At 46.1% G+C, this 13,619-nt stretch overlaps 1 long non-coding RNA gene across 2 annotated transcripts; it reads right to left on the bottom strand.

Annotated features, from left to right (window-relative positions):
- Window positions 1-10,341: 10,341 nt before the first annotated feature.
- LOC142604765 (uncharacterized) lies at window positions 10,342-13,095 on the bottom strand. 2 transcript variants are annotated; one of them, XR_012838603.1, is made up of 3 exons: window positions 12,041-13,095; window positions 10,796-10,977; window positions 10,342-10,534 (listed from the first exon to the last, which is right to left on the bottom strand). It is a non-coding gene; the product is annotated as an uncharacterized LOC142604765 (long non-coding RNA). The 2 variants fall into 2 exon arrangements; XR_012838604.1 differs by having other exon boundaries at window positions 10,342-10,977; window positions 12,041-12,305; window positions 12,781-13,095.
- Window positions 13,096-13,619: the final 524 nt, after the last annotated feature.

Below are 13,619 nucleotides of genomic sequence, written 5' to 3'. Positions count from 1 at the left end.
GCCAGGGATTGCCCCAAACTCCCCATTTGAGAACGTGGACTGTCGGGACCCCCGTTATTTCATCAGTCATTTGTTTTCCATTGGAGTGGGTTTACGTACGTCGAACACTCTTCTGTTTCATTTTCCTTTGTGCCAGTATGTCCTTCCAGTCTGGAGTTGCCCTCCCGGAGTAGCTGAAGCGCCGACCTGAGCCGCTGAGCGGCCAAGCAATGCAAGTTGGAAATCGTGAGGCAGAACCTCACCGACATTTACCTGACAGCAGCTTTGCTGCTAGCCCCCAGTTCAACAAAGCATTTACACTTAGGCTTGGCTTTAAGCATGAGTCTAGGGCCCTTCTCTCTGTGATTTCTTGCCTTTTTGCTTCCAGCTGAGAGTGTCTTGCAGAATGTGCTTATTTTTACGTCCTCGAGAGTAACTATTGAAATAGGCTGGTTTGGCTGGGAGCTCAGTTTATGTATTGTTCGGAAGGCGCGTTACAAGACACATCAATTAACCGGGCTTGTTTGAGTCCTGCATCCCACGTGGGATGTGCATCTGCTTCATCTGCTAAATGTTAAACATGCTCTAGTCTTTACCCCTGCCACTTAAAGCTGTATTCGAAGTAATGAGTGCCAAGTTCCTTTTAGGCTTTTGTTCTCCAAAAGTGTGAACGTTCATCTACCCAGCAAAATGCAAATAGCTCCTTTGTCCCTACTCTTACAAGACAAGAAATCATTTTTCATTATATTCTTGTGATAAAAGCACTAATGTAGTATCTTAAATTGATGACGGCAAAAAAAAAAAAAAGCTAATGCTGTTACGTAGCTGTGACAATAGGATGTTTGTAATTAGAAGTTTGCATCAAGTTCTCGGTCTCAGACTGATATCTGCTGCACAGCCAGGGTCAGAGAATTTCAGTTACAAATCATAATTTCGTATAAGAAAATTGGCCGTCATTTAGGACGTTCTTGCCTCACAGGGATTCTTCCATGTGTAAATTCTGATAGTCTAAATTTCTTGGCAGCAAATTGGATGCGAGTACAAGAGCAATTGACTGTAATTGTCCCCTGGGGATGGGATCATTTATTTATTTGTTTTTACAATTTTCATTTACCCAGTGAATATCACTTCCCTCTGGACATAATGTGGTTTAGAATCATCATTGTTATAAAGATGTTTTACATCCTTACGGAAATCTGTTGATTTAAGAGTCAAACTGTAGCTTGCAGGAGGCAGCAATTTAAATATGCAAACTAGCAGTGGCTCTACTGCTGGGAGAGCCGGTGGCCATAACGTGCTCTGCCTCGTGTACTGAGCCAGATTTGATGCTACTGACATCGATGGGGGAATTTTTCCTACTGATTTCTGTGTGTGTGTGTATTATATTTACTACCGTGAAGACCTTTTCTCCCCAACTGTGCCTCGCTTGGTGATTTAGATGGGAGCCTTGCAGCACAAGGGCTAGTGGCACGCAGGCTGGGCAGGCGTGGGGTAAGCCAGCTCCCGTTGAACGTCTTGTAGTCATATTAAGCAGCTCTCTGGAGGCTTTTTAAGCAAGTTCTGTAATGAGGTGGTTGTGACTCTGTAACCTCTGCACAAGGCTGTTGTGCATCCCGCCAGCTCAGAGGGCAAAGGCACTCTGGCTTGCTTTCTCTGGTCTGAGGCAGAATCCTTTAAGTTGGCAAAGACATTTAGTATCATCAAGTTCAACTGTTAACCCAGCACTGCCAAGTCCACCACTAAAGCATGTCCCTAAGCACCACATCCACACATCTTTTAAATACCTCCAGGGATGGTGACTCAACAACTTCCTTGTTCCAGGGCTTGACAACCCTTTTGGTGAAGAAATTTTTCCTAATCTCCAATCTAAACCTCCCCAGTGCAGCTTGAGGCCGTTTCCTCTTGTCCTATCGCTTGCTGCTTGGGAGAAGAGACCAACATCCACCTCACTTACAAGCTCCTTTGAGGTAGTTGTAGGGAGTGATAAGGTCTCCCTTTCTCCAGGCTAAAGATCCCCAGTGTCCTCAGCTGCTCCTCATAAGACTTGTCCTCTAGACCCTTCACCAGTTGCTTTGGACACGCTCCAGCACCTCGATGTCTGTCTTGTAGTGAAGGCCCCCAAACTGAACACAGTACTCGAGGTGCAGCCTCACCAGCGCCGAGCAGAGGGGGACGATCGCTGCCCTGGTCCTGCTGGCCGCACCATTTCTGATACCAGCCAGGATGCTGTTGGCCCCAGTACTGAGCCCTGGGGAACACCACTTGTGACCGGCCGCCAACTGCAGTTAACTCCATTTACCACGACTCTTCGGGCCCGGCCACCCAGCCAGTATCACCCAGCAAGGAGTACACCCATCCAAGCCATGAGCAGCTGGTTTCCCCAGGACAGTGCCGTGGTGTCAAAGGCTTTGCTATAGTTCCCCAGATCCTCCTTCTGGCCTTCTTGTAGACGGGTGTCCAGCACCCTGCTGGAAAATCACCAGAGTAAAGATGACTTGTAATAATGAACCAGCCTAGTTGCATTTTGTTTTCTTGACATAAGATATCGCACGGTGTGTCGCTTCGAGTAAGAATAAAGCAGCGGGCCTCTTGCGTGACGGACTGTCATGGTCTGGAGCAGCTCTTTATAGATCTCCACGAGCTTCCTTGGTCACTTATGTGTGATTCCTAGTGCTGATCTCTGGCCCCTAGATGATGCTGTTCATCTGTCAGGAAAAGGTCTCACTGTTGCAGAGATCTAAGTACGCCTTTGACGACAATTGCAGTATTTTGGCGATGCTGCAACACGACAGGACTTGGAACAAATGTGCCAGCTCCTCTGTTTTTCTTGCAAGGAAATGAGAATGAAGAGAGGTGGCTGCAAAAGCGCTGTGTTAGAGTAGCCCTGACACACAAACGTAGGCCGTTTATGTGAGTTTTATGTGCATTTTTAACCTGCTATTCCATTAAAATTAGTCCTAATCAAAGCAACACACAGCTCAGTGTGGGCTGTATCTTGCCTGGGGGACACAGAGCTCCTTCATGGAGAATAAGCTCGTTAAAATGTGTAATGACAGACATAACTCCCCAATAATATCTTGTGTGATCATTAAATATCTAATATCAGCATTTCTACAATAAAAACGTGGCGTTCTTATTCAGCATCAGCAAAAAAGTGGCAGGGAGGGGCTGGGTGACTCGCTGCCCTTCTCAGACTAGGTGCAAAGTTCCAGGAGCGTTCCCACCGTGTCTCCGCAGGAAAGCACCGCGACTGTTATGGCAAGGATCTGTATTTTCTTTGGACTGTGAATCCTGGATCCTGACACGCGGGTACTGACAAGATGGAAGAAGTGAGGGAAAAGTCAGAGAGCATCAAGGGCTTGATTCAACACCCATTAGACTCAAGTGGAGAGTGATAGATTTTAAAGGGAACCTACAGATGCAATAGCTACTTAACAGGATTTTCAAAAGCACTTGGGTGTCTAATTCCCATTGATTTCACATGAGGGAATTGGCCTTCACTTACAGGACATGATTTACAAACAGACCTTCTTCCATGTGTAGATCCAACTGATCTGTAAATTGCTTGGCAGCAAATTGAATGTGAATATGAGCACAATTGGCTGTGATTGTCCCCAAGGCACAGGATAATTTCTTTGTTTTTGCAACACCCATAACATCCAGTAAACACAATTTTCCTGAAGGGATGATACAAGGGGTTCCAGGGAGAGCTAATCTCCTGGTTGCTTTTGAAAATCCTCACGTTTATTTTTAAATGAATAGCTTTAAAATTTTGAGAATCTTCCCATTATCTTCTGGAGCAATACTCAAAAGTTTAGAGGCTTGCCTCAACGCCTCAGTCACTAAGAGGAGCTGGTAGTGATGTAGAGGAAGGTTTGGTTTCAGAGAAGCCTCTCCTCTGAGGATAGGAAACAGAGGATTTGTCTAATAAATTCCAGATTCTATCTGCTGCGAAAAAACCCACACTTAAACTTGTAAATAAGTAAAAAACATATTTTTCATCAACTTTCCACTTTTTAGTTAAAAATGCATTCTTTGCAAAAGACAAGTGATTGTATTTCAGTGAATATCCTCTCTGTGATGAAACCGATGCTTTGTATTACATGAGCATGCACGGCAGCTGTAGATTCCAGCTTATCTGCAGCCCTCAAAAGCAGAACAGAAAACTTTCTGTGCTGATGCGTGTCTTGCATATTTACCTTTAGCCTCCGCTTAATTTTGGAGTGATCAATAGCTTGAGTTTGTGGGAGAAGAGCATGCATGCGATCGTAACTTCTCAAATAGCTGCTGGAGGTTCTTCGAAGGAGGCACAGAGCACCGTACGTGGGAGACAGCTGTGGACTGTAGCTAATAATCTGCTAAACATCTTCATGTTCGCTGACCCCTGCCCCGTTCAGTCCTCCCAGGTAGCTTAGGTGGCCAGAAGCTTAGAGCTTACAGTGTTTCTCTGAAATGCCATATTAACTGAAAATAACCCACCTTCATCGTTATTCCACCTTTGTGAAAACGTCCCTTTTAAAGATTTTTATGGGCTAAGCTGCCTGCCAAGCGTAGCTTTGTGTGGTCATGGCAGCTAGGAATTCACCAGCCCAACACCTAGCAAACGCAACTATTTTGTGAATTCTCCGGCTCGCATTCCAGCAGCTTGGGTATCTTCGGGGGGGCAGCAAGAGAGATGTCTGCTCTGGGGCCAAGGCTGCTCTCGCCACTCACTGCCAGCTAGAATGTGGTCTCTCTCCCCAAAGTAATAAATGCTGCAAATGCAAGAGCTAGCAATGAATCTGAAAAGTATCAAGCTCTCTCACTTAGGCTAATCTGATTGGAAACTTAAAACCATTACATCACAGCATAATTAACAGCTTAGTAACCGGAGCAAAGCAGGTAAGACCTTAACTATTCACAGTGGATGTGTATGCAAAAAAATCAAACCCCAAATAACCTTTTTTTTCTGTCTCCCAAATATGAGTGATGAGATGATTTGCAGGGCAGCGTTGTGATGAAACAGGATGCGCCAGTGAATTGAAAGTCCTGAAGGAGATGTAGTAATTATAGTTTAAAAGAAGTGGAGTAACTGGCCCAGAGATCGAGAAAGCTGAGAATAAAAGCGAATGAACTAACTTGTTATTAGCTTTAAGAAGCTGAAGATGAGCTGGAGTCAAACACTATAGTGGTCCACCTGCAGGTGAGTCACAATGGCTGCGTGCAATATGATGTGTTATGCAATATGTATGCACGTGATATGGTTTCTATAGGACGTGAAGAGTGGAGTAGAACAATTCTTGCTATGTCACCAGAAGTGAGTAATTACTTATTGACTCTAAATCCCTTCTTCTGAATGCAGAAGGACTCTTGCTTTCTGGTGGCAAGTGTCAGGGCCCTGCACACCAGAAGCGGTACAGCTAAGCAACAGGCAGTCCGTCCTCGCTCCTGGAGCTTCACAGTCCCTTCCGCAGCTGGCCAAACCGAACTGTGGTGGAACTGAGCCGATTTTAACGGTTTTACACCCCAGGTGAACTTGGCTTAGAGCGTTTCTAACTGTTTACTTTCTCCCCTTCCACAGTCAGCAAGCTGTCAAGCTTCTATCCTTTGTTTGGATGTTAATGATTTCCTTGATGACAAGATAATCCAAATTAACTTTTTATTGCCCTGTAAAATCAAAGTAGGCGAGGAGCGCACCCGGTGATTCTGGACTTCAGCAGCAGGGCTGCCCAAGAGCTACGACAGCGGGTTTTGGAAGGTTTCTTTCTCCTCCCTTTCTTTGTTTTTGAGAAAGGTCTGGGGCTGTGGGTGCTAGAATGAACACTACCCAGCAAGTGCAATGTGTAAATTTTGAAAAATATTAAACATGTGGTTTGTGTTTCAAAGCCCGGAAAATATTATGAAAGCAATAAAATATCCCTACTGCAGGCAGCCCGAGAGGGCTCTCCCCTTGTGAGTACACGCGTTCAGATTTAGTTATGTGTCATTCTCCAGCCAGCGCTGTTCCAGGAGAGCCAGACCTGGGTCTTATGTTGCCTTGAGCCAGGCTGCGCAAAGGAGCTGTAGACAATAAAGGAGCAGCAGCTGCGCTGTGTCCCCAGTGGAGCCCGTTCCAGACCAAGACAAAAGGAAGGTAACGAAGAACTTCCTCCACCCATGGAGTTTGTGCTGTACACCTGTAGCCACGCCACCAACAGGGACTCCCGTAACAGGCTGATGCGAAAGCTTTCAGACAGACCTGCGGAGAGCACGGGTGCCTCGTTAGGGTCTGCGGTGCTGATGCTTAATAAGGGTGACATGGCTTGCGTTGTCTTTTCTCCAATGGCTTGGTATTCAGCGGGAGTTAGTTCTGGCTGGCTGAAGTCCTGCCTCGTACGGCAGACCAGTATGAAACCTTCTCTGAAAGTAATCCTCACCGTCTTTAAGTGGGGCTTCGGTGGTGTGCTGGCCTTAGCAAATCAGGGGGAGACGTTTCAGTGTGGTGACTGGATGTTTTGGCCCGTATATACACAGACACTGACATTCAGCGGCCTGAGGGATGGCTAACAACTGTATCATGAAGTGCCATGCAAAAACTTGGGAAGAAATAATTACCTCGTCACTGCGTCTAGCAGATAGAATAATAGAGCGTTAGCGATAGGATTCCCATGTTGTTGTGGCTTCAGATGTAATCAAAGATACAGTTAAACAAATCATTGTTTAGGGAGCATGGACACTTTATTTTTTTAATAGCCTGTGACCTGCAATAGAATTTAGGTTGGGTGTTAATGACCAAAGGTTTTGCAAGTAATTAAATCTGCGGAAAGCGCTATCCCTGAGAGGCTGAAGAGTGTATTTGAGAACAGACATGCGTCTGTGTGTTGCTGGAGTCTTAAACTTTAGTAGGCTAGCTGCGCAGAACTTGAATGGAGCTGGTACTCATCCATCCAGGTGGCTCTCTTAACCTAAGTCGTGAGTTAGACATACTACTGCTGTTGTATTTTATGAACATAGTAACAAAATATTATGAAACTATGAAATGCACATTTAAATCATAGAATATGACCATCTGATATTTTTTTTGTTGGGCAAAATAAATGACATGAGCATACATGACATGAGATATAACTTGTATATATCCTAGGAAAAGGTTCAATACATTCCAGTTGAGAATCTCATGTGTATTATATATATATAAAGTATGTGTAGATACTACACAGGCTGTGAAGGTCTGTAGCTCATCAACCACGTGGGCTTTCCAGTAACATGTATGAGGATTCAGACCTCTTTCATGGGATGAGGCCCGAGGAGCTGTTCTAAGTTATGGGGATAATTCCCAAGCAGTGAAAGAGGTGACAGCCCTATCTCCTGGATGGAAGAGAATTTGAGATTACATCCACATAATTTCTGCTGTCCACATCAGCAAAAGACAGTATGTTCGGCTTGAATCCTGTTTTCCTCCAATAATGAGCTGTCACCTTTTAAAAAAAAAGTTTTAATATGCAGCACTGGACCTCATATGAGATAAAGAACAGCAGTGCTGCCTGCCTTTCCATTTTGCCCCTTTTTCTGAGAGTATCTTGCTAAATGTGGTTTGCATCACAAGGTTCATCATTCAGGTTCATCTTCTGACCCTTCTTTAGACAAGCTACTTGACAGATACTTGTAACACAACTACTAATTGAAAACAGAACAAAGGTCAAAAGCATTCCTCTTTCCCTCGAACCTGCTGGGTGCGTTACAGCCCCCCGGTACGTTCTGTTTCCATGAACTGGCTGGTCCATCCCCTTCATCCAACCCCCAAAGCTCAAGTGAACGTTTATCCAATCAAAATGCCGGGGTTTGCATGGTCAAAGGATTAAAGCACATTATTAGGTTTCAGTATAGGATATTATTAGGTATTCACAGAGTAATACTTGTATTTCACCTTAAAGGCCGAAAGTTTGGGCGTTTTGTGCGATGCCAGAGCAAAAGCGTTGGGGTTGGGCCCCAAAGACGTCTAGTGACCGGTCCAGCAACAATCTTCTGGCCAAAGGGTCTAATGCTGACAGCCCGGTGCTGCCCACCCAGGCCCTGGCTGTAACCCCCGCCATAGCTGGAGGGTTTGCACCGGTTCTCGCAGCTTGTCAGGCGGCTGCGCTGCCGCTGGGCGCCCGAGGTTGCGTGTCAGACTGAGCTGGGTGCCGTGTGCCGGTCTCCTCTGCGGCTTGTCTGTGGCTACGAGCAGTCCTCAGCAAGAACAGAGACGTTAAGAACCCAGGACTGCAAAAAAAAGAGGGGGTTTTGGTTTTTTCTTCTTTTTTTTCCCCGCAAGAAGAAAGGATGGGGAAAGGTTGCAAGCACATAAACTCAGTGCAATTACAATGTTTTGTGCTAAAGCTTTGCATGCAAGATTACCTACTGTGCGCTGTGTCTTTAAAACGCTAATGGGCCCACTGAAAAAAAAAAACAAAACCAAAAAACCAACAAAAAAAACCCCCAAACCTATGACAGTCCACTAGCAACTAGCACACTAACAGGTTCTCATCTGACACCAGTAGGGAACCGAAGATATTTTATTATTTGGAAACTCCATATAGGGAAAGCCAGCCTTGAATCTGTCATTACTCCAAGAACCGCACCTCCCCTGGGAGTTAATTATTTTCTTAAAATGCAACTTGTACTGTTAGTTTAAAACATTCCAACTGTGTTCGCACTCTTTAAATCTTCTGTAAACCTTAGAGTTTAAATCACTTGCAGATAAGAGTAATTCTATTAGAAAAAAAAAGTTCGGTGGAAGGGGAAAGAGAGGAAAATAAAAGGGCATTGATAGAAGCGTCCTTTGGGTGCCCATTGCCCTGTCACCTTTAGAACTTGGCAGGAGTTGCAGCCCACAGTAACTTTATAGGTCCTGGCACAGAATGAAACAAAATAGGTGCATGCCACATTTTTCTTCAAAAAAAACACCAGAGAGAGACTTACCTCCTTTGTAAGAGACTGAATATCTGGAAAGATATGTTAGATTTTATTTTTTTTAAGAAAAAAAAAAAAAGGGTTAGTGGGACTGACAGGTCATAGCCTTTTCTGGGCTGCTATTTTGAAAGAAGGTATTGGGCAAAGGGCTGCGTCTGGCTGAAATCACAGTTGGTAACTGAAGGGCTTGCAGAAGTGTTTAAATGTAGGGCGCTACTGCGATGTTTGACCATCTTAGCTCCTCTTGCTCTGGCTCCTTTCGCTGCTTTCATGGGAATTCCGGGGCATTAAAAAAAAAAGAACTCATTGCTGCGGGTTTGCCACGAGCGAGCCAGGCAGAGAGCGTATGTGTCATTTTTGGAACTGTCTGTGCGATCGTTCATATGCTCTGTTGGCCAGGCTCCTAGAATTAAGGGTAATTCAGTGGTTCCAGAGCTTGGCTTTTTTTTTTTTTCCCCCTCCCTCTTGCCCTCCCCAGGCCCCCTTTCTCTCTCTAATTTATTTGGGCTGAAAATCAGCTTCCCAAACTCTTTGAGTAGTGCTTTTCTTTTTTTAACCAGTTTTCTTTTGAAAAGAACGTATTGGCTGGGCTGTTACTTTAATCAGCGGCGCGTACCAAACACCCCACACCTGTGGGAACCGTTCGGGAAAGGAGAGAGACCGGGTGAAAGGGAAGCGCGCATCGCTAACGACGCGGCGTGACGTTGGCTGTGGCTGTAGCGGCACGGCCGTAGAAAAAAGCAGCGGCTCTGACCGTCAGGGACACCGCTGCCTCCGCACCCCGCCGGGGGATGCTGCCTGCTGGGGGACAGACGCGGGTTGTGAAAAGTGTCACTTCCTACTGAATATTGATTTCTACCAGTGAGAGCCCCGCACGGAGCTATCGTCTCTCGATCCCTCAAAGTCTCAGCTTCCTAAAAGCGCGGGGATTGCCGTGTGCGTAGGTAACTCAGGCGTTCGTTGAAAAAGGCACGTGTTGTTGCACCTCTGCCTCGGAGAGCCCGAATGTTGGAGCCCTACGCCAACGCGTTAATCTGGGTGACTCCAGTAGCAAACTAAACCTCGAGGCCTTGGGGTTTGTTACAGGGAAGCAAAGAAAAAAGGGCCAGTGAGTTTTAGGTTTTTAATAACTTGTTCTGAAAAGAAACACCCGTGATGCGATACATAAATTTGTCAGATGCTTCCGCTTTGCTTTAGGTGCGTGTCTTTATTCCTAACTTAAACCAGATGATATCAGCGCCGAATAAGTTAACATACTTGTTATGCTCGTGCTTATGAATGGTTCTGTGCATAGTAAGACGAGGATGAACGTTGCACCTTTACACGCCAGAGACGGGCAGGGTGATGGATTCCTTTGCTCGCTGCTGTACAGGTCAGTATTGGCCTCACCCGCTGCACCCTGCGACTTCTCGTCTGCGACGCGTCACGTCCGTGATGTCTGTCTCCAGTTCTGGTGCGGCTGTGCCTTGGCGCTGCTGGCAGCACTGTCCCCTCCGGGCCGGAAGGTTATTTAAATTCTGCACCAGAGCTTCGTTCTTGGCTGGTGGAGCACGCTAGGAGCGGAGCTGCCCTGCTCTTGGGATGACGTGTTGGGAAGGTGTCTGTCTCCCAGGGCCAGGCAGGTGGGACATCAGTCTTTTGGCACCTGGAAGGGAAGCAGAGCGTCAGGCAGAAGCGAGGATCCCCTCTCACACCTTTAGTTGCGTCTTCTCAGGTTTTTCTGCCTTTTTTTTTTTCAAGTGCCCTCTAAACTGTGCTGTGCCGGAGGCGCTGCGCGTCGGCACAGATTCACTGCGTGCTACCTCACCTGCGTTTACTGAACTGATGAAATCGCATCCCTTCCTGTAAGTGTATTGTCGGAAGGCTGTTCCTGGAATACAGTTACCAGCTTTGCAGCTTCACTCACCGTGTTAGAGAGAAACTGAGGCAGGGATGGATCACAGGACATCCCTCTCTCACGGACTCGATTGAGAATGAATCTTTGTACCACCACGCTGCCTGTGGCTGAGCACAGAGGTGATTCGCGTTCCTCGTGCCACGCATAACCAAAGAGCATCTCTGATTTACGCACATTGGAAGTGCAAGAACCTGCAGGAAAGGGATCGGCACGTTCTGAAAAACTGGTCCTGCCAAACTTTCCTTCCTGAGTTAAATGACCCCCGAGTCAAACCCGGGGATATGGGAGGAGACATCAGAGAGCATCTGTGCAATGCCTGTCTCTAGGCCAAAGAAAAAGCAGAAAGAACCCAAATAATAAATGTTCCAGCTGATTTCTGCTCAGACTGGACGATGCAGTAATGAAGCTGCCACAAGAAAAGTCTGTTTTCATAAGCTTTTTTGCATCATTTTGCGAATGCCAGAGGATTTCTGTGGTGCACATGTGCAGCTGAAATTTCAGATCTCTTCTATCTGCGTGCTGTCCCTCTGTAGTAACCTTCTCTGCTTTTTATTCTACGACCATTTGTCTTGGAGTCTCTTGAGACCTGGGAAGGTGATTAAATTTTGTGATGCAGATAGAGTTCCTCTGTTCTGTAGAAATAACACCAGCAATATAAGCGATGAAAGAATGTTTTTCCCCAAGCTAGTCTTATTGAATGAAAATTCTTGCACACAGGTTAAATTAGAACAGATCAAGAGTATTTTGTGGAGATATTTGTGACTTCCTCCAGTTTGCTTCAAGCAAGTAAAACGTTTCATACAAAAGGATTCTAATGTAAAGCACAGAATAGACTTTATATAGATGACTATCAGCAGAGTGGGAAACACTTATGATTATGTTTTTAGGCAGAATAAACCTGTATTAAAGGACAAATTTCCTCTTAAAACTGAACTGTGTGTAATGGGACACAGGAGCCCACTGAAAATAACGAGCTGTTAAAGAAATAAACAGTTAAATAATAACAAAAGGCTAAACAGCTTTGGAAAGACAAAAAAAAAAAGTCAAATGTGATATAAAGACATACTTACTTGCTTACAGAGAGTAAAGCGATCTGCTTGAAGTGCATAAACATGAGAAGCCCCGGGTAGTACTGCTGCTGTTTGCACAGTTTACCCAGATGGGCTAAAATATCCTATTAATAATAACAGTAATTCTCACTCGGAGTTTGGAAGTACTTTGCAAACTCAAAACATCTCTTTCAAATCTCCTTACCAACAAAAGTGATTCCGTTTGGCAGCGCTGGACCTGATGCACGGACCTGCCCGCGCTGGCGAGGAGGTTTATGGAGCTGTAGGATGTGATTGCGGTCGCTGGGCGCCGCGCCTTGCACATGCGCGTGGTGTGGTGGCAAGAGACGGAGGTAACGCGAGTCGTATCTAGCGTTTCCACGCGAATCCCAGTCGACTAGTAACAGACAATCTTTGTCCAAGTGCTGCGGCTGAGGCGGCTACTGAAATGATTAACGCTGTGCCGGTTTCTATTGCAAGAGCAAACAAAAAAAAAGCAAGTGACACAACTCGGTTTTTTCTCTTTTAAAGCAATATTCCGAGAAGCGTGCTTTACGGGAAATCCTGTGATGTTTTGCAAGCTCCAGGCACATGGAAAACCCCGCCGAAAGCCAGCCGAGGAGGTGCCATGCAGGGTGCCGCGTTGGATGCCGTGCTGCCCGTCGCCAGAACGGGGCACTGCTTCTACAGCATCGGCCGCCCGCTGGGCACGGCGCCTTGTCGCCGTATTGATTCCCAATCCATCTTTCTCCTTGTTTCACGAGGACCTTGGGATAAGATTCTGTCACTTTTCTTTATCAGAAACCATGACTGTCCTTGCTGCATAGGCGAGGTGCAGAAAGTATACAAAGTTTGTTTGGGGTTTTTTCAGGATACAAAATCTGTAGGACTATGCTGGGGCCTGGAATTGTGTCTGAACTGAGAATTTACTTGCCTGAATTTTACCTGTTTCAGCACATTGCTGGAATGCTGCATTTCTGCAGTAAAGGCTGTCATCAGTAGTTTCTGTCCTGTAGAGAAAGAATATTGAGTCTATTATTAAAAGTCTGCTAGATTTGCATTTTTGTGCTCATCTCGTCAGGTGCTCTGCAGAACCGTCCAGAGACACTATGATCTCCCACTGTCTCCAGCAAGCTGGCTCGGCCCTCGGCTTTTTATTAAAAGCCTAATAGCTGCTGCTGCGGGCAGTGGGGGCACGTCCCCGCCGCCACGACGAGATCCGATGATGGGCGGTAAGATGTTGTGGCGATGCCGGGACAATGGGATTGCTGCCCAGAGCCCTGCCACCAAATGCTGCCCGCTTCATGCTTTTCACACGGGAAAAGGAGTTGTCCACAGGCATTAATTCCTATCCTAACTTAAATGGAATTTCTCATCCTACTGGAGCATAAAACAAGGAGTAATTAGTTTTAATGTATCTGCAGCCTCTTCAACAGAAAAGAAAAATCTCGTACCCTTGGCTCTCCTTGGTGTGACTGAGCTTCATTAAGGTTCTTGAAGTTAAAAAAACCCATACAAAAAGAAATGTCCTTTGTGTGAGAGGGAGATGTGCCTTTCTGGTTTACTTTGACCTGTTTCTCTCTTTTGGGGGCGTGTTCGTCGCTCTGAGCGTCCTCCCTTCAGAGCACCAGTGGTAAGGACGGAGCTGCGGGTGTCATGTACGGAGCAGATGCATCACCGGAACAGCAAACAAGCGTCAGCCTTCCGCTGGGCGAGGGTGGAAAGGCCTGGGGAGCTGGAGGGAAGGTGCCGTCAGCGTTTGGTAGAATTGGGCTCCAGCACCT

Source organism: Balearica regulorum, chromosome 21 (assembly GCF_011004875.1).
Source record: "Balearica regulorum gibbericeps isolate bBalReg1 chromosome 21, bBalReg1.pri, whole genome shotgun sequence".
NCBI lineage: Eukaryota > Metazoa > Chordata > Aves > Gruiformes > Gruidae > Balearica > Balearica regulorum.
Note: the sequence above shows the minus strand (reverse complement) of the source record. Positions and strands in the feature narration are given on the sequence as shown.